Here is a 26,644-nt window from a genome sequence, read left to right on the forward strand (position 1 = left end):
ATTTGGCAGATTGGCTGGTGCCATTTGGTATTTGCCTACTGCGTAGCAATTCGTCACAACTTGTAAGGTTGCGGTTAGGCATTGGTTAAAATTTGGTTGGTGGAGGGGTAAGGGTTGGCTCGGTTGGTGAAGCACTCTTGTTCTCAGAATTGCGGACTCAGGCCCCACGTTGGGCAAAAATATCCCTGTGTTGCAGGGGGTTGGACTAGATGACCCTCGTGGTCCCTTCCAACACTATGATTCTATGATTTTATGCTTGGGTTAAAGGGGGGTCCCATGCCTGAAGGCTGCTGAGCCGTAGAAGCTTTTTTGATCAGAGCTGAAGGCCTTCTCGGTGGTGGCGCCTGCCCTGTGGGACGCTCTTCCATCAGATGTCAAGGAAATACACAACTATCTGACTTTTAGAAGATGTCTGAAGGCAGTCCAGTATACCTGAAGGAGCGTCTCCACCCCCATCGTTCAGCCCAGACACTGAGGTCCAGCTCTGAGGGCCTTCTGAGGGTTCCCGAGAAGTGAGGTTATGGGGAACCAGGCCTTGTCTATAGTGGCGCCTGTCCTGTGGAATGCCCTCCCATCAGATGTCAAAGAAATAAGCAAGTATCAGAGTCTTAAAAGACACCTGAAGGCAGCCCTGTTTTGGAAAGTTTTTAATGTTTGATGTTTTATTGGGCTTTTAATATTCTGTTGGGAGCCACCCAGAGTGGCTGGGGAGGCATGGCCAGATGGGTGGCGTATAAATAATAAAAAATTATTATTATATTATTATTATTACTAGTTGAAGCATGTAGGAAAAGGTAGCAAGCCCTTAACCCACCCTCTGAACATGGGGAGACGAAAGCAGAAAAGCTGAGCAGAATCTCCTAGTTCTGTGCTGGACTCTGGAAGAACAGTGCCAGAAAGCCAACAGCGAAGACACAAAATGGGTTGTGTGGGATTTAGAGAAGAGGGAGATGGAGAGAGAGACACCCCCCAAAAAACTCACATGTCTGCCTTTTTTTGACAGCCAGAGAGATGAAGCAAGGATTTCACCCTGCCCACAGTTGGTGCGAGTTTTCGTCAGGGAAGGGGAGTGAAATTCCCTGCTGCGGGCAGGGAGGAGTAGCTGGCTCCAGAGAAGCTGTGACACAAAAGTGTTTGAGCAACAAAAGCCGCAGCAGAACAAACACACTAATCCCTTAATGAGGCGCCTCATCTCCTCTTCCTTGTGTGGGAGGTGGCAGTGGGCAGATCCCTTCGGAGACACCCTTTTAAACTCATTCAAAGAGCTCGCCAGGGTCCAATCCAATTACCCTGTATCCCGCAGAGCATCCCTGCATAGAGCGGTCAGGGCACACACGGCCCTTTCAGAGCCGCCTCTTAGTGCTTGTTAATCCTCCCCTCATTAAAGGCCCTTTACCTCCTTCCCGGAGGACTCCATGCGGCAGGGTCTTTGGTGCCGCACAAAACTTACCTGCCAAGACTTACCGCCGGTGGCAGCTCAGAGGGAGAGCCAGCCTCCCAAAGGGGAGCAATGGGGAGGGAGGCGAACCAGTTTCCAGCCCTTTCAAAGGCTACCCGTAATCTTCTGCGGTGTCTCATTGGCTCTGGGCAGGATCCTTTGGGGCTTTCTGCATGGCATGGTTTTGCTGCTGCCAACTTGGCAGGCCGCTCGGCTGTTAAAGCAGAGGACGGCGGGGTGGGTGGGTGTTGGAGGTTTCTCATACAGCTCACAGTCCTGCTTTATGGCCAGTGGCAGAAACTCCTGCGAGAAAGGGCACCCAAAGTCTAGCTGTTGTTTTCAAAACAAAATAACAAAGTTCCCTCCAGTAGCACCTTAGAGACCAAGTAAGTTTGTCATTGGTATGAGCTTTTGTGTGCATGCACACTTCTTCAGATACACACGAAAGTGCAGGGGGGTGCAGGGGGGGCCGGCCACACAGGGCGCAACATCTGGGGGTTAGGATTAGGGGCGCAAAGCCACGGGTTAGGGGGCGCAAATTACTTGCCTTGCCCCGGGTGCTGACAACCCACGCTACGCCACTGCGAAAGCGCATACCAATGACAAACTTAGTTGGTCTCTAAGGTGCTACTGGAATAGGGTTACAGTGGTACCTCGGGTTACATACGCTTCAGGTTACAGACTCCGCTAACCCAGAAATCGTACCTCGGGTTAAAAACTTTGCTTCAGGATGAGAACAGAAATCGTGCTCCGGCAGTGCGGCGGCAGCGGGAAGCCCCATTAGCTAAAGTGGTGCTTCAAGTTAAGAACAGTTTCAGGTTAAGAACGGACCTCCAGAATGAATTAAGTACGTATCCAGAGGTACCACTGTACCAGACATCCCCAGATTTGCAAATCTGTCCCCAGACAAATTCCACCCCCGGAATGTCCCCAGATTTGCAAATCTGTCCCCGGGAAACATGGTGGCAGCAGCCTGGAGCCAGCCTGTTAGCGCTCGTTGCTGCCATGGCGCCCGCCATATTTCCTGCGCCAAGGCAGTGAGCAGCTCCTGAAGACAGCCAGAGCCAACTGCACTACCAGGCTGGCCCCTCCTGGGCAACAGCCGCCCGCCCGTGACTCCCGAGCCTCCCCTGATCTGTCAAAATAAAGGGGGAAGGGGGAAGGAGATCGGGGAAGGCTTGGGAGTCACGGGCAGGTGGTGTGCTGTTGCCCAGTTTTTAAAAAAGTCTGCGCATTTATGTTTCACAGGGTGTGAAAGAAGGGCTTTGCACCTTTATACAATACGCATGTGTGCTTGGGCCCAGGGTCTTTTGCCTCACCATCCCCACTACTGGCTCCCTGTTGCTACTCAGCTTCAAAAAAAAAAGTGTCTCCAGATTCATTGGAAAAAATCTGGTGTTTTTACATGACTAGAATATGTCCTTTTATTTAAAATGTATCTCTGCGTTATTTGTGCGGCACAGGAATTTGTTCTTTTTTTTTTCCTTCCAAAATATAGTCTGGCCCACCACATGGTCAGCCCACGGCTGAAAAAGGTTGCTGACCCCTGAATTGCATCCTTGATGGGACAGATCATGGCCTCACTAGATGTAATGGGGCAGCAGTTGATACCACTGCTCTATTCATGTATGTAGCAGGTGTGTGTATCTGTCAGTGTTTTCTCCCTTTGTTTGCACAATACTGTGATGCTTTAAGCCCTTTCTCCCCTGCTTGACTCCAGTGCTGGAAGTGAGCCAGGCTGGGAAGTAGTTGTCTGAAGTAATGAAGTGCAGCAAGGCAAGGCAGCAAAGAGCTTGCTCCCCTCTCTTGCACATTCCTTCCTGAGATAACAATAAGGCTGACCCTCACTTACCTACCCCAGCCTCATTTGAACACAAAGCTCTGGAGGGCTTAAAGGTAAAGGTAAAGGGACCCCTGACCATTAGGTCCAGTCCTGACCGACTCTGGGGTTGCAGCGCTCATCTCGCTTTATTGGCCGAGGGAGCCGACGTACAGCTTCTGGGTCATGTGGCCAGCATGACTAAGCCGCTTCTGGCGAACCAGAGCAGCGCATGGAAACGCCGTTTACCTTCCTGGTGGAGCGGTACCTATTTATCTACCAGCACTTTGATGTGCTTTTGAACTGCTAGGTTGGCAGGAGCAGGGACCGAGCAACGGGAGCTCATCCCGTTGTGGGGATTCAAACCGCCAACGTTCTGATCAGCAAGTCCTAGGCTCTGTGGTTTAAGCCACAGCGCCACCTGCGTCCCACTCTGAAAGGCTTACAGCATACCTAAAAAGATAAGAATAACACCAAGCATTATTACTGAATAGGACATCCCTATTTTCACTTAAAAAGCAGAGACATCACCTTGCCAACAAAGGCCCATATAGTTAAAACTATGGTTTTCCCAGTAGTGATGTATGGAAGTGAGAGCTGGACCATAAAGGGACTGATTGCCAAAGAATTGATGCTTTTGAATTATGGTGCTGGAGGAGACTCTTGAGAGTCCCATGGACTGCAAGAAGATCAAACCTCTCCATTCTGAAGGAAATCAGCCCTGAGTGCTCACTGGAAGGACAGATCGTGAAGCTGGGGCTCCAATACTTTGGCCACCTCATGAGAAGAGAAGACTCCCTGGAAAAGACCCTGATGTTGGGAAAGTTGGAGGGCACAAGAAGAAGGGGACGACAGAGGACGAGATGGTTGGACAGTGTTCTCAAAGCTACTAATATGAGTCTGACCAAACTGCGGGAGGCAGTAGAAGACAGGAGGGCCTGGCATGCTCTGGTCCATGGGGTCACGAAGAGTCGGACACGACTAAACTAAACAACAAATTTTCATCAGAGAAATGGTGGGGGGGGGTGTTACTGCACGGGCATGTACATGGGCACACCTGGAAACAAAAACTGACACACTTTTCCCCTTGATCCAGCTGGAGGAGATCTGTTTGTCTCCAGTGTAAACTTTGCATAGAGGATGGATTTACACGGCATCGATTGGCCAAGCCTTGTGTCACTCAAAGCAGCTCCCTGCTCTTAAACTAGGATGTACTGTGCTGATCAGCTGTCAGTCACAATACTGCCACTTTAACTGACCTGCATCAGAGCAGTTTATTAAGATTTTTCAAAGGTGGAAAGGGTTGGAGGTTTATTTTTAAGTGCTAATCGAATGTTTGAGCTAATAACCATTGGGGCAGGGGGACCAAATAAAAGCAGACTGCCAACCTTAAGAATGGGATCAGGGAAAGGAGTTATTGATCCAAAGGCTGTATGGGAGGGGGTGGCAGGGAAGAGGATATGGCTGCGCACAAATCAGGCGCATGATTCCCTAAAGGATCGTGGGAACTGTAGCTTGCCGCTCACAGAACTACAGCTCCCAGCACAAACCACAGTTCATAGGATCCTTTAGGAGAAGGAATGCGCTTAAAATAAGTGGTGTGTACAGTCTTCAAGTGTGCTTGAAGAATGAAGGGAGGGGGAAATCGTAAGCTCACAAAATAAAAGAAAAAAAAATCACTTGCTTTTTTGGGGTAGGTTTGCTCCATGTGAAACTCAGAAAAAGTGGAAGCGTTTTGTAGTTTTGTTGTTGTTGTTATTGCTTAGTTGTTGAGTCGTGTCCGACTCTTCGTGACCCCATGGACCAGAGCACACCAGGCACTCCTGTCTTCCACTGCCTCCCGCAGTTTGGTCAGACTCATGCTGGTAGCTTCGAGAACACTGTCCAAACATCTCATCCTCTGTCATCCCCTTCTCCTTGTGCCCTCCATCTTTCCCAACATCAGGGTCTTTTCCAGGGAGTCTTCTCTTCTCATGAGGTGGCCAAAGTACTGGAGCCTCAACTTCAGGATCTGTCCTTCCAGTCAGCACTCAGGGCTGATTTCCTTAAGAATGGAGAGGTTTGATCTTCTTGCAGTCCATGGGTCTCTCAAGAGTCTCCTCCAGCACCAGAATTCAAAAGCATCACTGCTTCGGCGATCAGCCACCTTTGTGGTCCAGCTCTCACTTCCATACATCACTACTGGGAAAACCGTAGCTTTAACTATACGGACCTTTGTTGGCAAGGTGATGCCTCTGCTTTTTAAGTTTGTAGTTAGTGCAAGCAAAAATGGGAGGAAATGCAGCATGAGGGTGGAATTTCGCAATAATAATTTATCGGTACACATCGTGCCAATGTCCATTGGACTGAAAAAATGGGGCAGACACTTCAGTGACAGACAATCCTGGTGTACCTTGATCTAGAAAAGACCCTAGAGAGAAACTGGACTGTATTGCCAAGGAGTGCTCCCCAAAGCATAGAGAACAGTTGTGACAACTGCATATTCCTGCATTTCAAGAATGATCCTCAGTTCAACTCTCCAGTTCTATGATTTAGGGACACTGAGCTTTCGGAAATGTCTGACAGGGCAGGCGGGAAGAGTAAGTCAAGCAAGGATCCTTAGAAGCTATGTATTATGGAGGAGACCCATATTTGAATTTCACAATCTACCGGTATTTTATGTTTCTTCTCCCGAAAGGGAACCAGTTTGAATCAAGGCCATAACGTGGGGAGGGAGATTAATGTTTTCCTAAGCAGAAAAAAAGAGGGGCACATTTCACGGGGTGCTGAAGGAAATAGGACAACTTATTGTGCCCAACATGTTTCAAGTATAACAAATCTTCATCAGAGGCACATAAAAACATACCCAGGAAAGCCAACCAACGTCAAAAAAAATAAATGACTGAGATTGCAGGCAAACACAACTGAGAACATTTTAGGATCTGTTTTTCTCTGTAGAAAGCGTTCCCGTGGATTATCAAGATAAACATTGCATGGACAGGAGGAGTCCCCCAAAACTTGGGCGGCTCCCGTGTGGAATAACGATTCAAGACAAAGTGCTATGGCATTAAAATTGGCCACAACTTTATTATGTTTCAGATGTTGGTAGACTTTGGCTCAGGCATTGGGCGTTTATCCCTCCCCCGTTCCTAGCCGAGGATCTGGGGAACATCAGGGTTATCCAGTGTGATTGGGGGATGGGCTGGCTCTGGAGAACATATGTTCAAGCAGAGAGAGCCCGCCCCCATTATGCTGCCACTGCAAGGGAGAGCAATGACGACCTCTAGGCGTACGGCCAATGCCTCTCCTCAAACGACCCCTTTAACGGGGAACCCTGGTATTGCCGCTGCGAAGAGGAGGGGGTGTGGGTCACCGCTGCACGACATCCTTGTGGGGCCTCCATGAGGGATACAACAGACCCCCCAAAGGTCCCAATTTTCCAGGGACAGTCCTGGATTTACAGAAGCCCATCACGGTTTCCGATTTGATCCCAGAATGTCCCAATGTTCCTATTTTCATTGGAGAAACGTTGGAGCTTATGGAGTTATGCTTCACCCCACCCTGAACCAAGGAGATAGGTCACTATACAACCTTTAGAAGACATCTGAGGGCAGCCCTGTATAGGGAAGTTTTTCCCCGTGTTTAATATTTTGTTTTTATATATGTTGGAAGCCGCCCACAGTAGCTGGAGCAATGTCGTCAGATGGGCGAGGTATGAAGATGATGATGAAATAGGGCATCCCTATTTTCACCAGAGAAATGTTGGAGCGTATGAGACAGGGGAATCGGGTATGGGTTTTTAAAAGCATTATTGTTACCAGAGGAAGGCAGTTCTGGCCCCATAAATCAGAGGAAGGCAGCAGTAGGGCTAGCATACTTGGAGTGTGTGAACAAACTTCATTTCCTGGGAGACTGGCGTTCAATCACCCTCTGTCATACTTCACTGATCAGAGGTGGACATGAGAGGAGTTCATTAAGGGGGAAGAAAAATAATATAATAGGCCCTCCCTTGTGTACGCACTATTCACGACCCCAGCTTTGGGAAAGACACGCTCTTCCCACCGTTCAAGGAAGCTCCAGAATGTGCTTAAGGGAAAGAAGTTGTGTCCCTTCTTCGAAGGACATTTTCTTTGGGAAATGGCACGAACGTGGCGGTTTGTTTTTTATTGTTGCTTTTCCACTGCTTCCCTCTCATTTCTGTTTTCTACTTTCTGTTTTTTCTTAGACTTGATACAGCAGTAGATCCAGAAATAGAGAGGTGTGTTTTTTTAAAGAAGAAGAAGTGTTAATAAGGAGCTATGATGGGGCAGGATTTGGCTCAGAACTTTGGCTCCGGGTGGCCCCTTCACCTTTTCTCTTCGTGTTGTTTTCCAATTTTAAACCAATTTCCCTCAAAGCTGCTCTTTGACCTGTGAGGCAAAAGTTTGCAGGTACCTGTGTGGGAGGCGCATTTTCCCCACGTGGGGCAGATGGAAGTTCTGGGTGGTGGTGCAGGAAGCAACCCCCCCCCCTTTATTTCTGTCATTTTGAGTTGTTTTAAACCAGGAGTCAGCAAACTTTTTAAAAAAAATATATTGAATTTGCCATAGCTCACCACCGCCATCTAGTGTCAACATTTGCATAACGCACTTTATAACACACTTAAAACGTTTTATTTGCAGCTGTATAGCTGAGCCCTAGATGACCCTTGTGGCCCCTTCTGAAATTCTATGATCGTATGCGTAAAATGCAAACAGAACTGAAAAAAATTCTTCCATCTACATTTGTGGTCAGCAAACTTTTTCAGCAGGGGGCCGATCCACTATCCCTCAGACCTTGTGGGGGGCCGGACTATATTTTGAAGGGGGGAAATGAACAAATTCCTATGCCCCACAAATAACCCAGAGATACATTTTAAATAAAAGCACACATTCTGCTCATGTAAAAACACCAAGCAGGCCCCACAAATAACCCAGAGGTGCATTTTAACTAAAAGGACACATTCTACTCATGTAAAAACACGCTGATTCCCAGACCATCCGGGGGCCAGATTTATAAAGCGATTTGACCGGACCTGGCCCCCGGGCCTTAGTTTGCCTACCCATGTTTTAAACCGTTCCTCATATTGTGTAATGTTGCATTTTAATATTAATGTAGCATTTTAATTGCTGTTTAGGCAAAGGGTGGGTAATGCATTGTAATACAGTATGTATAACAACAACAACAACAACAACAACAACAACAACAACAACAACAACACAGATTGGGAAATCAAGATGAAATCTCTTCAACATCAGGAAATTGCCAACAACTGTAAGAAATTATTCTCATGTCCACTGTGACAATATTCCAACTTGCATATTCTTATTCTCATGAAGACATTGAGGCGCAGTGGCGTAACGTGGGGGGTACCAGGGGTGCCGGCGGCACCGGGCGCAACATTGGGGGGGCGCGTTTGGCTGGCCCTCCTCGAGGAAGCAGGAACCCCACTGTCCTCGGACCTCCTCCGAAGGCTGGCGGTGGGGCGGAGAGACCTTCTCCCCGCGCCAGCCTTCGGATGGCTGTCCTGAAGACTTGTGGTGGGAGCATGGGGTGTGCAGGGGGTAGCGTGGGGGTGCAGGGGGGCCTGCCGCACCTGGCACAACATCTGTGGGGGGCGCGGAAGAGACTCGAGTGCTAAAATCCACAGGTTAGGGGGCGCAAATTACTTGCCTTGCCCCGGGTGCTGAGAACCCACGCTACGCCACTGTTGAGGCGGCAGGCCTATACGAGAACCTTCAAGCATCCCTGTTTTCCAGGAACAGTCCTGGATTTACAGAAGCCATCCTGGTTTTTGATTTGTCCCTGGAATGCCCCACTTTTCCTTAGGATGTCCCTGTTTTCATCAAATAAATGTTGAAGGGTATGGAAGGACATCCCTATTTTCATCAGAGAAATGTTGGAGGGTATGGAGTTGTGTGATCCCCCCAAGCCAAGGAGATAAGTAACTATAAACCCTTTAGAAGACATCTGAAGGTTTTTTTAAAAAAATATTTAATGTTTTATTGTGTTTCTTTATATACAGTGCTACTCAGGTTAATTTGTTCTGGGGGTCTGTTCTTAACCTGAAGCATATGTAACCCGAGGTACCACTGTATATATAAACTTATTTACTTGGTTTTTCAGATTACAGTTTTACAATCACATATCCAACATACAACATAGAAACAAGATTCCAAAGAATCTCCTGGAATTCCCTCCTCCCCTTTGTGGGACCAATTGTTAATCATTTCCTCCTGCGTTTTTTATTATAATCCATATATTTTACCTCTCCATTGTGTCCAAAATTCACCATTAAACCACAAGTGTTATTCCAGTCCTACTAACAATTTTAACTGTTTACAATGGTCTTTAAGATAAATTATAAATTCCCCCCCATTCCTTATTAAAATTTTGGTCTTCTTGATTTCTGATTCTTCTAGTCATTTTAGCCATTGCAGCATAATCCATCAACTTGATCTGCCATTCTTCTCTGCTAGGGACTTTGTCTTCTTTCCATCTCTGGTGGAGGCTAGTAGAGTTGTCAGCAGGTTTTCAAAGTAAAGGTAAAGGTAAAAGCAACCCCTGACCAACTCTGGGGTTGTGGCGCTCAACTCGCTTTATTGGCCGAGGGAGCCGGCGTATAGCTTCCAGGTCATGTGGCCAGCATGACTAAGCCGCTTCTGGCAAACCACAGCAGTGCACAGAAATGCCGTTTACCTTCCCGCCAGGTACCTATTTATCTACTTGCACTTTGACGTGCTTTTGAACTGCTAGGTTGGCAGGAGCAGGGACCGAGCAACGGGAGCTCACCCCGTTGCGGGGATTCGAACCGCCAACGTTCTGATCAGCAAGTCCTAGGCTCTGTGGCTTAACCCACAGCGCCACCCGCGTCCCTGGTTTTCAAAGTACTTCTTCACAAAGCAAGAGAGATCACAATACATCCATGCATCCACCCATCCATCATCTTACTCACATGCTACCTTGTGTTTCTATATATGTTGGAAGCCACCCAGAGTGGCTGGAGGAACCCAATCAGATGGGTGGGGTATAAATAGTAAAATCATCATCATTGACTAGGACGTCCCTATTTTCATCAGAGAAATGGAGGGGTGAATGCTGAATACACTTCTAGGAATAAGTCGCATTGAGTAGGCATTTAGAGGATTACAGTCTGTCTATGTTATTTTGCAAAACCAAGGATGGGGAACTTTGACCCTGTAGATGTTGCTGTACATTGTTGGGCTTCCAGTCCCATCATTCCTGACCTGAAAGGGAACGACGTGAAATATTTTCAACAGGTGAATTGTGGAGCAGCTGGAAGAGAAGAGAAGAGAAGAGAAGAGAAGAGAAGAGAAGAGAAGAGAAGAGAAGAGAAGAGAAGAGAAGAGAAGAGAAATCTCCCACCTCAGGTATCTCAATTTCATGGACTGGCCTTAGCTAAAATGCTCTTATTCACTTCACAGGACTACAAAATCAAGGGATTGATTCATAAAATATGAACATGGAAGTGTCGGACGTACATGTGAGATATTGTTGTTCAAGTCTTAGGTACATCTTTGGCCAAAAGGACAAATACCCCCACATTTTAAACTGATGAATGGCAAACTATTGCTGAGTAAGTAAACAGCGTGGGGCATAGACAGTTGCACAACAGACACAGAAATAAACAACTATCTGGCTTTTAGAAGACATCTGAAGGCAGCCCTGTTTAGGGAAGTTTTTAATGTTTGATGTTTTATCGTGTTTTTAATATTCTGTTGGGAGCCGCCCAGAGTGGCTGGGGAAACCCAGCCAGATGGGCGGGATAAAGGGTAAAGGGACCCCTGACCATTAGGTCCAGTCGCAAACGACTCTGGGTTTGTTGTGCTCATCTCACTTTACTGGCCAAGGGAGCCGGCATGCAGCTTCTGGGTCATGTGGCCAGCATGACTAAGCCGTTTCTGGGTCATGTGGCCAGCATGACTAAGCCGTTTCTGGCAAACCAGAGCAGTGCACAGAAATGCCGTTTGCTTTCCCGCCGGAGCGGTACCTATTTATCTACTTGCACTTTGATGTGCTTTCAGACTGCTAGGTTGGCAGGAGCAGGGACTGAGCAATGGGAGCTCACCCAGTCATGGGGATTCACACCTCCGACCTTCTGATAAGCAAGCCCTAGGCTCAGTGGTTTAGACCACAGCACCACCCGCTGTTGTTGTTGCTGCTGTTGTTGGTTTGCTGTTGTTGTTGTTGTTAATAATAATAATAATAATAATAATAATAATAATAATAATAATAATAAATACAATGGTCTTTGGAATGAGTTGCCAAGAATGTTAGGTTAGTGGCAATTATATGTGTATTAGGATAAGAAGAATACACACATTTGCACATGAAAGTCTTTTTTTCATCCTCACTTTTTTCTTTCTTTTCCCCTCACTCTGTCTTTTTAAAATGAAATTCTTCTAACAAATTACACACTTTTTTGATCCACTGGGGTTCCAAGCAATCCCTTGACTTGGGCAGGAATCTCTGGCATGGTAATCTCTTCTTCTTCATGCAATATGGTGCGGTTATGGTTTAGGGCAGGAATCAGATGGGCACGAACTAGGTGAATTCTATGAATTTTGGGGGGAGGCAGGTGATTTTCCCCTTCCATCTCCCAGTCCCTGGGACCCCCTTCCCATTGCCTTTGTTGTTGTTGAGTCATTTAGTCGTGTCCGACTCTTCGTGACCCCATGGACCAGAGCACGCCAGGCACTCCTGTCTTCCACTGCCTCCCGCAGTTTGGTCAAACTCATGCTGGTAGCTTCGAGAACACTATACAACCATCTCGTCCTCTGCCGTCCCCTTCTCCTTGTGCCCTCCATCTTTCCCAACATCAGGGTCTTTTCCAGGGAGTCTTCTCTTCTCTTGAGGTGGCCAAAGTATTGGAGCCTCAGCTTCAGGATCTGTCCTTCCAGTGAGCACTCAGGGCTGATTTCCTTCAGAATGGAGAGGTTTGATCTTCTTGCAGTCCAGGGGACTCTCAAGAGTCTCCTCCAGCACCAGAATTCAAAAGCATCAATTCTTCGGCGATCAGCCTTTTTTATGGTCCAGCTCTCACTTCCATACATCACTACTGGGAAAACCATAGCTTTAACTATTCAGACCTTTGCTGGCAAGGTGATGTCTCTGCTTTTTAAGATACTGTCTAGGTTTGTCACTGCTTTTCTCCCAAGTAGCAGGCGTCTTTTAATTTCATGACTGCTGTCCCCATCTGCAGTGATCATGGAGCCTTTGTAGGGAGCTCAATTGGGCACCCCAGAGAGCTTAGCAGATTCAGCAGGCTCTGTCTTGCCTTCCACACTTTCTCCTACATCAGTGTGTGGTTCTCGGCAACTTCTCATGCTAGTTCTTTCTAATCTCTGTTTGGATCATTAGTGCCTCTTTTAATTTATTTATCCAATTTTACCGCTGGAAACACTTCATGATTTACAGTCCTTTCCTAAGTGCACATATTAATAAGGCTTCTCCCCATTTCCTCAAGAGACAATTATCATGTCCCCATGATGGGAAATGACGGCAAGAACCTAAGGGAGGCAGCTAAGGCCAGATAAATTTGAATAAATTCTAGCTGCTGCTGCTCTTCAGAGAACAGAGCTCAGGCTGTTTGCGTATCAAGAAACATTGGGGTGGGCAGACCCGAGGAACACGGAATGTGTTTTGTTTCTTGTCAGAACCCAGAGATCCACCAACCAGAGACTGATGCAAAATAAACACATATAGAATTAAAGAATTCTGAGTCTGGGAATTAATTCTGAGCAGCACAATTGAACAGAACTCACAGCCCCCCCTTCTCTCTCTCTGACCCACAAACACACAATTCTGGCTACCCAAGGCTTCTTAATTCAGCAGTATAATTTATGGCATGGGAAGCAATTAGTTGTTGTTGCTGCTGCTGCTGTTGTAAAGCAACCAGAAGTCAGAAAGAATAGCAGTTACTTCAGCACTGGTGATAGAACAGAGTCTTCTTCTTTTTTTATATAAATATTTTATTAAGTTTTCACAATAGAAAAACATTCAAGAAAATATACCAAGACAAAGAAAATACAAAATCACAAAAACAATACAATACAAAAATACAAACATTGAACACATCAAAAGAAAAAGAAAGAGAAGATAAAAACACATATGATAACAAAAAACAAAAATTCCCTCTTTCTTAGTTTCTCATCTTCAGTTAACTTATTTTCCCGACTTCCTCACGTCTCCCGTTCTTGTATCCCTTTTAAAAATTAATTCAGCAAATTCATATCCTAGAATCATAGAATCATAGAATCATAGAATCATAGAGTTGGAAGAGACCACAAGGGCCATCGAGTCCAACCCCCTGCCAAGCAGGAAACACCATCAGAGCACTCCTGACATATGGTTATCAAGCCTCTGCTTAAAGACCTCCAAAGTAGGAGACTCCACCACGCTCCTTGGCAGCAAATTCCACTGTCGAACAGCTCTTACTGTCAGGAAGTTCTTCCTAATGTTTAGATGGAATCTTCTTTCTTGTAGTTTGGATCCATTGCTCCGTGTCCGCTTCTCTGGAGCAGCAGAAAACACTTTGGCATGTGAGATAATCCAGTACAGCAATTTAAATCAAAATCTGAGATGTAGCAGTTTATACAGTGGTACCTCGGGTTAAGTACTTAATTCATTCCAGAGGTCCGTTCTTAGGCTGAAACTGTTCTTAACCTGAAGCACCACTTTAGCTAATGGGGCCTCCCACTGCCGCCGTGCCACCGGAGCACAATTTCTGTTCTCATCCTGAAGCAAAGTTCTTAACCCGAGGTACTATTTCTGGGTTAGTGGAGTCTGTAACCTGAAGCATATGTAACCTGAAGCGTATGTAACCTAGAATCATAGAATCATAGAGTTGGAAGAGACCACAAGGGCTATCGAGTCCAATCCCCTGTCAAGCAGGAAACACCATCAGAGCACTCCTGACATATGGTTGTCAAGCCTCTGCTTAAAGACCTCCAAAGTAGGAGACTCCACCACACTCCTTGGCAGCAAATTCCACTGTCAAACAGCTCTTACTGTCAGGAAGTTCTTCCTAATGTTTAGGTGGAATCTTCTTTCTTGTAGTTTGGATCCATTGCTCCGTGTCCGCTTCTCTGGAGCAGCAGAAAACAACCTTTCTCCCTCCTCTATGTGACATCCTTTTATATATTTGAACATGGCTATCATATCACCCCTTAACCTCCTCTTCTCCAGGCTAAACATGCCCAGCTCCCTTAGCCGTTCCTCATAAGGCATCGTTTCCAGGCCTTTGACCATTTTGGTTGCCCTCCTCTGGACACGTTCCAGTTTGTCAGTGTCCTTCTTGAACTGTGGTGCCCTATTAATTTATCTGTTATTAATGCAGTCTTACATTTTACTTTGTTGCTAAAGCCCCTGCAATTCATTTCAATGTCCTCAACATTCAAAAGTTTTACAATATTTCTGCAAATAAATTTTACATTTCTTCCAATCTTCCTCCACCGACTCCTCTCCCTGGTCTCGGATTCTGCCAGTCATTTCCGCCATCTCCATGTAGTCTATTAGTTGCATCTGCCAGTCTTCCAAGGTTGGTAGATCTTGTGTCTTCCAATGCTTTGCGATGAGAATTCTTGCTGCTGCTGTAGGATAGAACAGAGTCTTCTACAGCACCCAAGGGCAAAAGGCTAGATTGGGGGCTGCAGGGCAGGCCACACAGCACAGACCTCTAACCATCTTCTGCCCCTCAGAATTTGCCACCTGAGGCAGCTGCCTGACTCTGCCTCATGGAAGTGCCGGCCCTGAGATGGGCACATTGCATTCTGCATTTGCATTTAGATTCTGTTATGTTTTCAGAGTGACAACAGGAGACTAACCTACACTCATTGTTTAAAACGTTATAAATGTGTTCTTAAAATGTAACTCCAGAGGGCGATGCAGAGCTGTGAGCCTCCGACAATGGGAAACTCCGATTAAGCTTTATAGACTGTTTTAATTTAAAATGTTTAGAACATCAATGTAGATCCTGCCAGGGCCTTTCTCAAACTTCTGTTCCATACTGTCCAACACTTTGCTGATGAAAATAGTGACATCCTATTCAATAATGATAATGATAATGATAATGATAATAATGTTATTTATACCCTATGCATCTGATTGGTTTGCCCCAGCCACTCTGGTACCACTCCAGTGGGAAGGTAAATGGCGTTTCGGTGCGCTGCTCCAGTTCACCAGAAGTGGCTTAGTCATGCTGGCCACATGACCCAGAAGCTGTACGCCAGCTCCCTCGGCCAATAAAGCGAGAGGAGCGCCGCAACCCCAGAGTCGGTCACGACTGGACCTAATGGTCAGGGGTCCCTTTACCTTTACCTAAGGAAAATCAGAAACTGGGATGGCTTCTATAAATCCAGGAATTTCCCTGGAAAATAGGGACACTTGGATGGTCTCTTGCTCTGCTCCTGCACTTTTGTTCAGGTGTCCAGAAACTTTGTTCATCCGAGAGGCAATCGCAGCAGAGCCTATCTCCCTTCCCCTCCGTCAGTCAGAATTAAACTTGAGTTTGCTTATTATACGACTCTTCTTAACTAGGAGAACACAAATATTTAACAACTTTAAAAAACCACACTGATTTCCTGATTTCATTTTTGCCGAAAGAAGCCTTAATGGTGTCACGTGACTCTCATTGGAAGTGATAAAACACAGGTCATAAAGCAAAGCTTTATCACTCTGCGCAAGGAGTATAAATAACAGCTATTACTCAACCTCACTCTGCCTGCTAAGCTCAGAGAGTTTCTATATACACTTCTGATTCTTAAGAAGCTAATATTCATTATCATTTCCCCTTGCGTATTATGAGCCCCCATCTCAATGCCTTTGTCCACAGCCGGGCCTCCAAGCCCCCTGTACAGCCTACCTGATTTATGGGGACAATGGTCAGGGCTGACACCCTAATGAAATCCATGACACCACATTAATGGGGTTGTTTGTTACCACCAGAGTGCACCCTCCGAGCCACGCTTAGGAAGGCACACAAAGGCAGTCTATAAAGGCCACTGGGTGAGTGACAAAGCCACACAAGCAAGTCACACTGTGGCAGCTGGGGAAAGACAGGGGAATTCGTCGAGTCCACATGGTGGAGACATTCTTGGCCACAGCCCTTGACTCCTTGACCTAGGTAAAGGTAAAGGGACCCCTGACCATTAGGTCCAGTCGTGACCGACTCTGGGGTTGAGATGCTCATCTCGCTTTACTGGCCGAGGGAGCCGGTGTACAGCTTCCGGGTCATGTGGCCAGCATGACTAAGCCACTTCTGGCAAACCAGACCAGTGCACGGAAACGCCGTTTACCTTCCCACTGGAGTGGTACCTATTTATCTACTTGTACTTTGACGTGCTTTCGAACTGCTAGGTTGGCAGGAGCAGGGACCGAGCAACAGGAGCTCACCCCGTCACGGGGATTCAAACCGCCAACCTTCAAGCTGCAGGCTGCTATCCGCAAGCCTTCGGAGCCCGGCGGGAACTCCCACTGAGCTCAGAAGGCTTGCGGATAGCAGCCTGAAGCCTGGAGAGCGAGAGGGGTCGGTGCGCACCGACCCCTCTCGCTCTCCAGGCTTCAGCAAAAGCCTGCATTCGCTCCATAGGACACACACACATTTCCCCTTCATTTTTGGAGGGGGGAAGTGCGTCCTATAGAGCGAAAAATACGGTAGTTGTAGTTTCCGAGTCACCTTCAAAGGTAGCCCCATGTAGAGTGCATTGTGGTAGTCCAAGCAGGAGATAACCAGAGCATGCACCACTCTGGCAAGACAGTCTGTGGGCAGGTAGGGTCTCAGCCGGTGCAGAGATGGTAGACAGCTGCCCTGGACACAGATGGCAATCTGGAGATCCCACCTTCACCTTTTTGTACCCCGAGCACTCTCCCTTCCAACACAGAACAACTTGTCAAATGCCGTGTTCTCATTCTCTCGTTGGTGCAGAGTTTCCAAGAAGGAGCAAAGCATACTCTACCCAAACACACACACACTCTCTCTCTCTCTATATATATATATATACAATTTTTAAATTAATTTTTACTTATTAATTATCATTCATACAACAAAATTTCACATCTTATACAATCTTTTTGGACTTCCATCAGCCCCTCTGATGGTCTTCTGTTCTTATCACTTATTCTGCATTTCCTGAATTCCTATTGCCTTTAATTATCTTAACTAACAGTCCCCTCGTTACCTTTTTTTGCAACATTTCAAATAATCCACCTTACAAAACTTATCGCAAACCTACAAGCATAATACGATCGTCACAATTACTCTCCAAATAGTCCGTAAATTTACACCAGTCTTCTGTGAATCTCTGGTCCTGCAGATTTCAAATTCTTCCTGTTAATTTATCTAATTCTGCATAGGCCATCAATTTCATCCTCCATTCTTCTTTTGTCGGTAATTCTTCTTGTTTCCAATTTTGTGCCAATACCGGTAATATTCTTGCTGCCGTCATTGCATATAGAAATAATTTACAATCCTTTCTGTTTATATCATCTCCTACAATGCCAAGTAAAAATGCTTCTGGTTTCTTAATAAATGTCTATTTCAACATTTTTTTCATCTCATTATATATCATTTCCCGGAAGTTTTTCACTTTTTTACATTCCCACCCATATGGTAAGATGTTCCTTCACTTCCTTCACATTTCCAACATTTATTACTCACTTTATACATTTTAGCTAATTTAACAGGTGTAATATACCATCTGTACATCATTTTCATCACATTTTTTTAAGGCATTGCATGCAGTAAATTTTAAACCTTCTTTCCATAATTTTCCCCAATTATTTAACTGTATATTATACCCAACGCGGGACACAGGTGGCGCTGTGGGTTAAACCACAGAGCCTAGGACTTGTCAATCAGAAGGTCGGCGGTTCGAATTCCCGTGACGGGGTGAGCTCCTGTTGCTCAGTCCCTGCTCCTGCCAACCTAGCAGACTGAAAGCACGTCAAAGTGCAAGTAGATAAATAGGTACCGCTCCGGTGGGAAGGTAAACGGCGTTTCCGTGCACTGCTCTGGTTCGCCAGAAGCGGCTTAGTCATGCTGGCCACATGACCCGGAAGCTGTATGCCAGCTCCCTCGGCCAATAAACCGAGATGAGCGCCACAACCCCAGAGTCGGCCACGACTGGACCTAATGGTCAGGGGTCCCTTTACCTTTATACCCAAAGTCTTTGGCCCAATGTATCATAACCGACGACTCTACCCAAACTCAACAGCCACAGTTTAGTATTACTTATCATCGTTGAAAAGGCCCACCTCTCAGGGTTGTTGTCAGGAGAAAATTGGAATGCGGAGCTCCACAGAAGGGGGAAATAAGGGCCAGGATATAAATCCCAGAATATCAGCCAAAGGACCAGAACTACTGGACCCATGAGAAGTGACTTGAAATGAGCGCACTGCATTTGAGTAGTTAATTAGCAGAGTTACACAAAATTGCAACAAGGAAACTAGATGGATATAAATGTGGTTATCCTTAATCAAAACTTAAGTTAAGTCTATTAAGTCTGGAATTGTCATGATTGTGAAACATTTCATTTTTTTAAAGAACCAAAAGCCTATGGTTCCAAACAGCCTGAGACTGCATTTGCCAAGTGCAAAAGTATATCCCATCTTACCCACCCACCCAAAAAAATCCAAACCCCTTCTGCCGCTGTATACACAGACATTTCAATTACTTCAGAAAACATTTGGTTGTATCCAACTAAGTGCACTCTATGTACATAGAACGGAACACATTCTTCACACAGGAACTTTCTTTCAGTACCAGAGCTGAGTCCTTTCACTCAAAAATCTACCAATAATACTTCGTTCCAGCAACCTGGTTTAGAAAGGGGGGGATCTCTTTTTTGGTGGCTATTTTTAAACAACTGGGAATTGGAATCCCTTGCAGATCTACTCTTGAGCTCTACCAGTAGATCCCAATCTACCTGCAGTCTATCCCTGCACTTGGGAAGACAGGCGAACTAATATCAGTGTACTGGAAGAAACAAAGATCACCAGTGTTGAAGCAATGATTCTTCAACATCAACTTCGTTGGACTGGTCATGTTGTGTGGATGCCTGATGATCGTCTTCCAAAGCAACTACTCTATTCTGAACTTAAAAATGGAAAGTGTAATGCTGGTGGTCAACAAAAGAGGCTTAAAGAGTGTCTTAAGGCAAATCTTTAAAAAATGTAGTATAAACACTGACAACTGGGAAACACTGGCCTGCGAGCGCTCCAATTGGAGAACAGCCTTTACCAAAGGTGTCATGGGCTTTGAAGACACTCAAACTCAGGGCCCAAGGGAGAAACGTGCTAAGAGGAAGGCACTCTTAGCAAATCCACACCGTGATCAACTCCCACCTGGAAACCAATGTCCCCACTGTGGAAGGACGTGTGGATCCAGAATTGGCCTCCACAGTCACTTACGGACTCATTGTTAAAACCGTGTTTATGGAAGACAATCTTACTCGGCTACGAGTGATTGCCAAAGAAGAAGAAGAAAGACGCTGTTAACCATTTAATTAACAATTGTTCTGAGCCGAGTAGTAGATTTGGTGTAATCAGCAGCAAACTAAAGCCTAGTTTCCTACTCCCTCCCAATGGATGATGGCAGTTTTTGAAGATTTTATATATGTGCAGACAGTTGGCTGGCTGTCAGCTCGAAGAGGGACACTCCCCGCACTGCAACCTTTTGTCGCAGTTCCCACTTGTGTCTAAATAAAACTGAAACAATGACACACTTGAGATAATTATCTCGAAATGTCTATAAGAACAAATCGGCATTTGAAAAAAGCTTGATGGGTGGAATGAGAAATTGTGAGAATGAACCAAAGGTGCACAGCAATGTCAGATTTCCCAATCCATAAATACTTTGTGCCATTGTGTTTTCGATGCTTTCTTTACAGATTGGAAGCCGAGATAGGGAAAAGGAGCCTAAGTTTGTTTATCTTTCACTTCATCGTGTTGCTAAACCAATCCCAACGTATTTTTTTAGGAAACTGCAAAGTCTCCTAAAAGTCTCTGCAACTCCAAAGTAGGCAGGCAGGCCACCAGCAATGAGGCCATATGGAGTAACCAAAACGGGTTCAAAAACAAATTCTGAGTGTCTGTAACACAAGATCCCTCTGTTGTAGCTGATACCCAGGGCCTGAGTTTTCCAATACTAGGACAAACCCACATACAACTCTCATTGAAGCAGAGGCCGAATCTCTTGCGCTGCTTTTTGAAATTTTAATCATAGTCTATGCAACAATGATCAAATGTATCAGTTGCACCATAGAGAGGATCCCTTCTGAAGAGCCTTTTTCTAATAAGCACACACACCTGTGAGGAGGAAAGGAAGAAGTATTATTATCATTCTCTCTGCAAAGGATGGATGTCACATAATCAGACCCTCGGGTGATCTTTCTTTTTCTTTTTTTCCTGAGGCAAGACACACAGAGAGTTTGGAAGGAAGTACTTGTATGACCAGGGAGAAGAGTCGGTGGAAGAAGATTGGAAGAAATTTAAAGATTATTTGCAGAAACACTGCAAAATTAAGGAAAGTTAAAGTGATGCTGGATGGAAAATAAGTGGTATTGGTTAAAAGGTTTTTAAAGTGTATGCAAGTATAGATTGTTAATATTTAGAAATATATATTTACAATAGGTGATGACGCAGAGTTATGAAAAATGACAGAGGGTAAGGATTTGCTGAAAGGACTTTTTAAATGGGAATACAAAAGGGGAGGTGTGAGGGGGTCAAAGAACTAAGGTGATGAGATAAAGGAGATTGAAGGATGGAATTAATTTTAAACTTTAAACTTTTTATGTTTGTTTTTCTTTCTATCTATATCTAATCATTCTTTTTCTTTTATGTCTCTTTTTATTTTTTAAATTGTTAGTTGTGTGAACTGTATTTTATAATTCTATGTGTATTTTAAAAATCTTAATAAATATTATAAAAAGGAAGTACTTGTAGACTTTGTACCACCCTTTTCTCAGATCTTTCCCAAAGCAGGTTAATATATTTCATCAGCCCACATAGACTTGGTCCCAACTGATCGCTTCTACTCATGCAGGCTGCAGTCATACCACAGAGACAATGGCAATGCTGGTAATTTGGGCATACAGCAGTAGAGCAGTAAACAGCCTCAGCCCAGTATAGCTGAAGAAGCGTCTCCATCTCCATCGTTCAGCCCAGACACTGAGGTCCAGCTCTGAGGGTCTTCTGGTGGTTCCCTCCCTGTGAGAAGTGAGGTTACAGGGAACCAGGCAGAGGGCCTTCTCAGTAGTGGCACCCGCCCTGTGGAACGCCCTCCCATCAGATGTCAAGGAAACAAACAACTATCCGACTTTTAGAAGGCATCTGAAGACAGCCCTACTTAGGGAAGTTTTTAATGTTTGAAGAAGAGAAGAAGAGTTTGGATTTGATATCCCGCTTTATCACTACCCTAAGGAGTCTCAAAGTGGCTAACAATCTCCTTTCCCTTCCTCCCCCACAAGAAACACTCTGTGAGGTGAGTGGGGCTGAGAGACTTCAAAGAAGTGTGACTGGCCCAAGGTCACCCAGCAGCTGCATGTGGAGGAGCGGGGATTCGAACCCGGTTCACCAGATTACGAGTCCACCGCTCTTAACCACTACACCACACTGGCTTGATGTTCTATTGTGCTTTTAATTCTGTTGGGAGCTATCCAGAGTGGCTGGGGAAACCTAGCCAGATGGGTGGGGTCTAAATAAAATAAAATATTACTACTACTACTACTACTAATACCTAGCATGTTTTGTTTACGATATGTATGGAGGTCCTTTTTATCTTATGCTGGCCTATGACCATAATAAAGATTTGGATTGGCAACAGAGGGAGGGGTCATGGAGCTCTGGCACTTTCCCCCCAGTGCCTCCCTCACACGTTGCCCAAGCACTGGGTCGTGATTCCTGAAGATGGCAAAGGTCACTCCTTATCCCATGCTCCTCCAGTCGATGCGAACCAGAGAGAGGACTGCATGCTTAGGCGATAGACTATCCTCCTGCTGCCAGCATAAATCGAGGCAGCGCAATGTCTGGGCTCTTAAAATGCCAAGAGCATTCAAACTGATGGCCACTTACCAGATGTCGCACAGAGAATCTGGGGCAGGATGAGAACCATGTCTTTTAGCGTTGGCCACCGCTGGTCCAGTTCCTTGGAAACATTCCTGGAGAAACAGGAGGGCTCTGTACCCTTGCTGTCATATTTACAGGAAGGCTTTTGTGTTTGTGTCTGGAGGGCTGCCTCCCCCCGAAAAGTTCTCCTGTTGCTTGGCCATTTTCTTTTTCTCCCCCCCCTCTTTCTTCCTTTCCCCCCACATAGCTGCTGAAGTGCTCTCAATATGTTTAATGGGCCGTTAACTAGCTCTTTCCATGCTAGGGTTGGAATGGAAAAGAAGTGCTGAGTTCTGTAGAAACACCCAGAGAGAGAGAGAGCACCTTTGGGGAGGGAAATAAGTGGAGGGAGGTGTCCACACTCCCTTAAACACACACACACACACACACACACACACACACACACACACACACTGAATTAGCAGAAAGAGAGAGAGAAGATTGTTAAGGATTCAATGAGCTGTGCCAAAAAGACTGGAAAGGTGCTTAAGAAATGGAAGAAATGGAGGACCGCTCCCCACCAAACACACACACACACAGAGAGAGAGAGAGAGAGGAAAGAAAGAAAGAAAGAAAGAAAGAAAGAAAGAAAGAAAGAAAGAAAGAAGAAAGAACCACATTGTTTGTCCCTTGGCATAATAATAATGGTCATAATTTTTGTATTATTTATTATTTCATTAGTTGTCATCGTTTTTATCATTTGCAAAACTTCAAACGTTAAAAGCTTCCAAAGGCTGTAGACTTATTCATCTCCTCAACATCTAATGGGAGGGCGTTCCACCTCTCGCCACTACCGAAAAGATCATGGGTAGGCAAACTAAGACCCGGGGGCTGAGTCCGGCCCAATCGCCTTCTAAATCTGGCCTGTGGACAGTCTGGGAACCAGCGTCGTTTAACATGAGTAGAATGTGTCCTTTTCTTTAAAATGCATCTCCGGGTTATTTGTGGGGCATTGGAATTCGTTCTTTATTATTTTTCCAAAATATTGTCCTGCCCCCCACAAGGTCTGAGGGACAGTGGACCAACCCCCTGCTGAAAAAGTGTGCTGACCCCTGGAAAAGACCCTCTGCCTGGTTCCCTGTAACCTCACTTCTCACAGTGAGGGAGCCACCGCTCGGAGGCACAACGACACATCGGCCGGACACAGGGAAGAAGCGTCAGAACAGAGCCACCAACTGGGACCCTAGGGAAAAAAGAGTGTGGCCACAGACCCACAAGAGGTTAGAAGCCCAGGGCAAAACACAGAGAAGACGAAAAGGTGCAGGAAAAGGCATTTCAGGTGTCATTTCAAGCACCTGTTGAAGTTGAAACAGAATCCTTCCTGCTACAATGCATGCATGCATTGTTGTGGTTTAGTCGTTGAGTCGTGTCCAACTCTTCGTGACCCCATGGACCAGAGCACGCCAGGCACTCCTGTCTTCCACTGCCTCCTGAAGTTTGGTCAAACTCATGCTGGTAGCTTCAAGAACACTGTCCAACCATCTCGTCCTCTGTCGTCCCCTTCTCCTTGTGCCCTCCATATTTCCCAACATCAGGGTCTTTTCCAGGGAGTCTTTTCTTCTCATGAGGTGGCCAAAGTACTGGAGCCTCAGCTTCAGGATTTGTCCTTCCAGTGAGCACTCAGGGCTGATTTCCTTCAGAATGGATAGGTTTGATCTTCTTGCAGTCCAGGGGACTCTCAAGAGTCTCCTCCAGCACCAGAATTCAAAAGCAGCAATTCTTCGGCGATCAGCCTTCTTGATGGTCCAGCTTTCACTTCCATACATCACTACTGGGAAAGCCATAGCTTTTACTATATGGACCTTTGTTGGCAAGGTGATGTCTCTACATTTTAATGCATTTTAATGCATTTTTTTTTAGTGCATTGGAGAAGCCCTATAGTACAGCCCCAAGACCCGTGGGAATAGGGCAATATACAAATTTAATAAATAAAATAACTAAAACTAACTAGGGTTGCCATATTGTCAAGCTTTTTTTGGGAGGGAGGGCACAGTGGTTGGACATTTTTATTTTTATTTTGCAAACTCTCCAAAAAAAATTGACATTTTGGAGCTATTTTTAAGGAAATTCACCAAAAGAAATTCAACACTTCCAACCTGAGTTGCAATTTGCCCGGGTTCGGCATTTTTACTAACTTTTGGAAATGTTGAGAATATGGATATGTGTGGTAGCTGCAATGCTTTTTTTCTAAAAAAAATATAATGCTTAGGGGTACTCTCATTTTCCTACTCATATGAAATGTTGTTATTGTTTAGTCGTTTAGTCGTCTCCGACTCTCTTGTGACCCCCTGGACCAGAGCACGCCAGGCACTTCTGTCTTCCACTGCCTCCTGTAGTTTGGTCAAACTCATGTTAGTAGCTTCGAGAACACTATCCAACCATCTCATCCTCTGTTGTCCCCTTCTCCTTGTGCCCTCCATCTTTCCCAACATCAGGGTCTTTTCCAGGGAGTCTTCTCTTCTCATGAAGTGGCCAAAGTATTGGAGTCTCAGCTTCAGAATCTGTCCTTACAGTGAGCACTCAGAGCTGATTTCCTTAAGAATGGATAGCTTTGATCTTCTTGCAGTCCATGGGACTCTCAAGAATCTCCTCCAGCACCATAATTCAAAAGCATCAAAAATCTCTCATTGCCTCCATTTCTTCCCCTTCTATTTGCCAGGAGGTGATGGGACCAGTGGCCACAATCTTCGTTTTTTTGATGTTGAGCTTCAAATCATATTTTGCACTCTCCTCTTTCACCCTCATTAAAAGGTTCTTTAATTCCTCCTCACTTTCTGCCATCAATGTTGTGTCATCTGCATATCTGAGGTTGTTGATATTTCTTCCATATGAAATACTCATATGAACAGCAAGAGTTTTGATCGCAGCAAAATGGAAGAGTAATGAAATCCCCTCTATACAAGATTGGATTCAAAAGCTGACAGAATATGCCGAATTAGATGGTTTATCAGAAAAAATAAAGAATAAATCAAAACAGGAATTTGTTTCTAAATGGGAGGTTTTCAAAGAATATCTGAAAAATAAATATAGTAGTTTAAATTCTGTTGCAGCATTCGAGGAACTTCAGTGATAGTTGCTAGGTAGATAGAAGAAATTAGATTTATTGAGAATAAGTTTAATTATGAAAAAAAGTGTGTATTGGCAATATGTAATATGAATTTGAAATATGGAATAGACGGGAAGTTGGGTCTTTAGTGTTAAGACCAATAGATGTTTTATTGTTTGCCAAGAAAATTATGTGTCTATTGTTATTTTGTGTGTAATTTGGTATTTGTGTTTTTTTGTGTGTTTTTTTCTTGTTGTATTAATAAAAGAAAAAAAGAAATACTCATATGAAATACTGCCCCTCAATGAGGCCAAACTTAGCTTCACAAAATGTTTAAGGGTATGTGTACCCCTGCGTCCCGTTCCCCCCAGAAAAAAGCACCGGGTCGCTGGATATGTGTGGTAGCTTGTTGCCCTGCAACGTCCATCTTTTTGAAGTTGTTTTGCTTCTCACACCCCTGCCCACCCTCCTCATAGCCTCTTGTCCATCGGGAAGTCTTTGAGAGTGAGAAATTGAGCAGCAACCTCCAGAAAGCCGAGGCGACTCGAGAGAAACTGTGCCACCCTGTACAAGTAGCAAGTTCCTGAAGTCGGAGGCATGGGAAAGTTTAGACAGATACCTGACTGGCTCGCTGACAATCCTTCACAGAGCTGACATTAAAAAGTGCTGACAGCGGTAAGGAGAGAGGAACACTTTCATCTCGCGACAGCCTCCTCCTAGACCAGGGGTCAGCGCTTGTCTCCACAGCCTTCCCCTGCCCATCAAAGCCTTCTTTTTCTCAGCATTTTATTAAATAGGGTCACAACCCATGTTACCCATTCCACCTCCCACCGTAAGCGAGAGCAAAAACACTCCCTTGCCAGGCAGACCCGGGGCTCGAAATGCAGGGACCTCATTCCTGCCGTCACCTTGAACTTTCTCTGCCAAACATCAAGGCAGAAGAGGGCACTTGTATGTGGTCTTTTCCTCCCTACATTAATTATCTCCTTGAGTTGAAAGAAAAGTTTTAAGACGGAGCCAGTCGCTGGCAATTGGCAGCGCTGGGGGAGCAGAGCAGTAATCTGTGGCTCGGCCCAATTTGTTTAGCCCACCACTCCCACCCCCCGTCTTCATAGACACAAAAATAACAAGACGGGAAGGAAGTGTCAACCTGGATTCATCGCAGCAGTTAGTTACCTGCTTCTGAGCAAGCTGGGGCGTAATTCACAGGCAGGGTGGTGAA

This window comes from Podarcis vaucheri (assembly GCF_965113315.1).
Source record: "Podarcis vaucheri genome assembly, chromosome: 5".
Taxonomy (NCBI): domain Eukaryota; kingdom Metazoa; phylum Chordata; class Lepidosauria; order Squamata; family Lacertidae; genus Podarcis; species Podarcis vaucheri.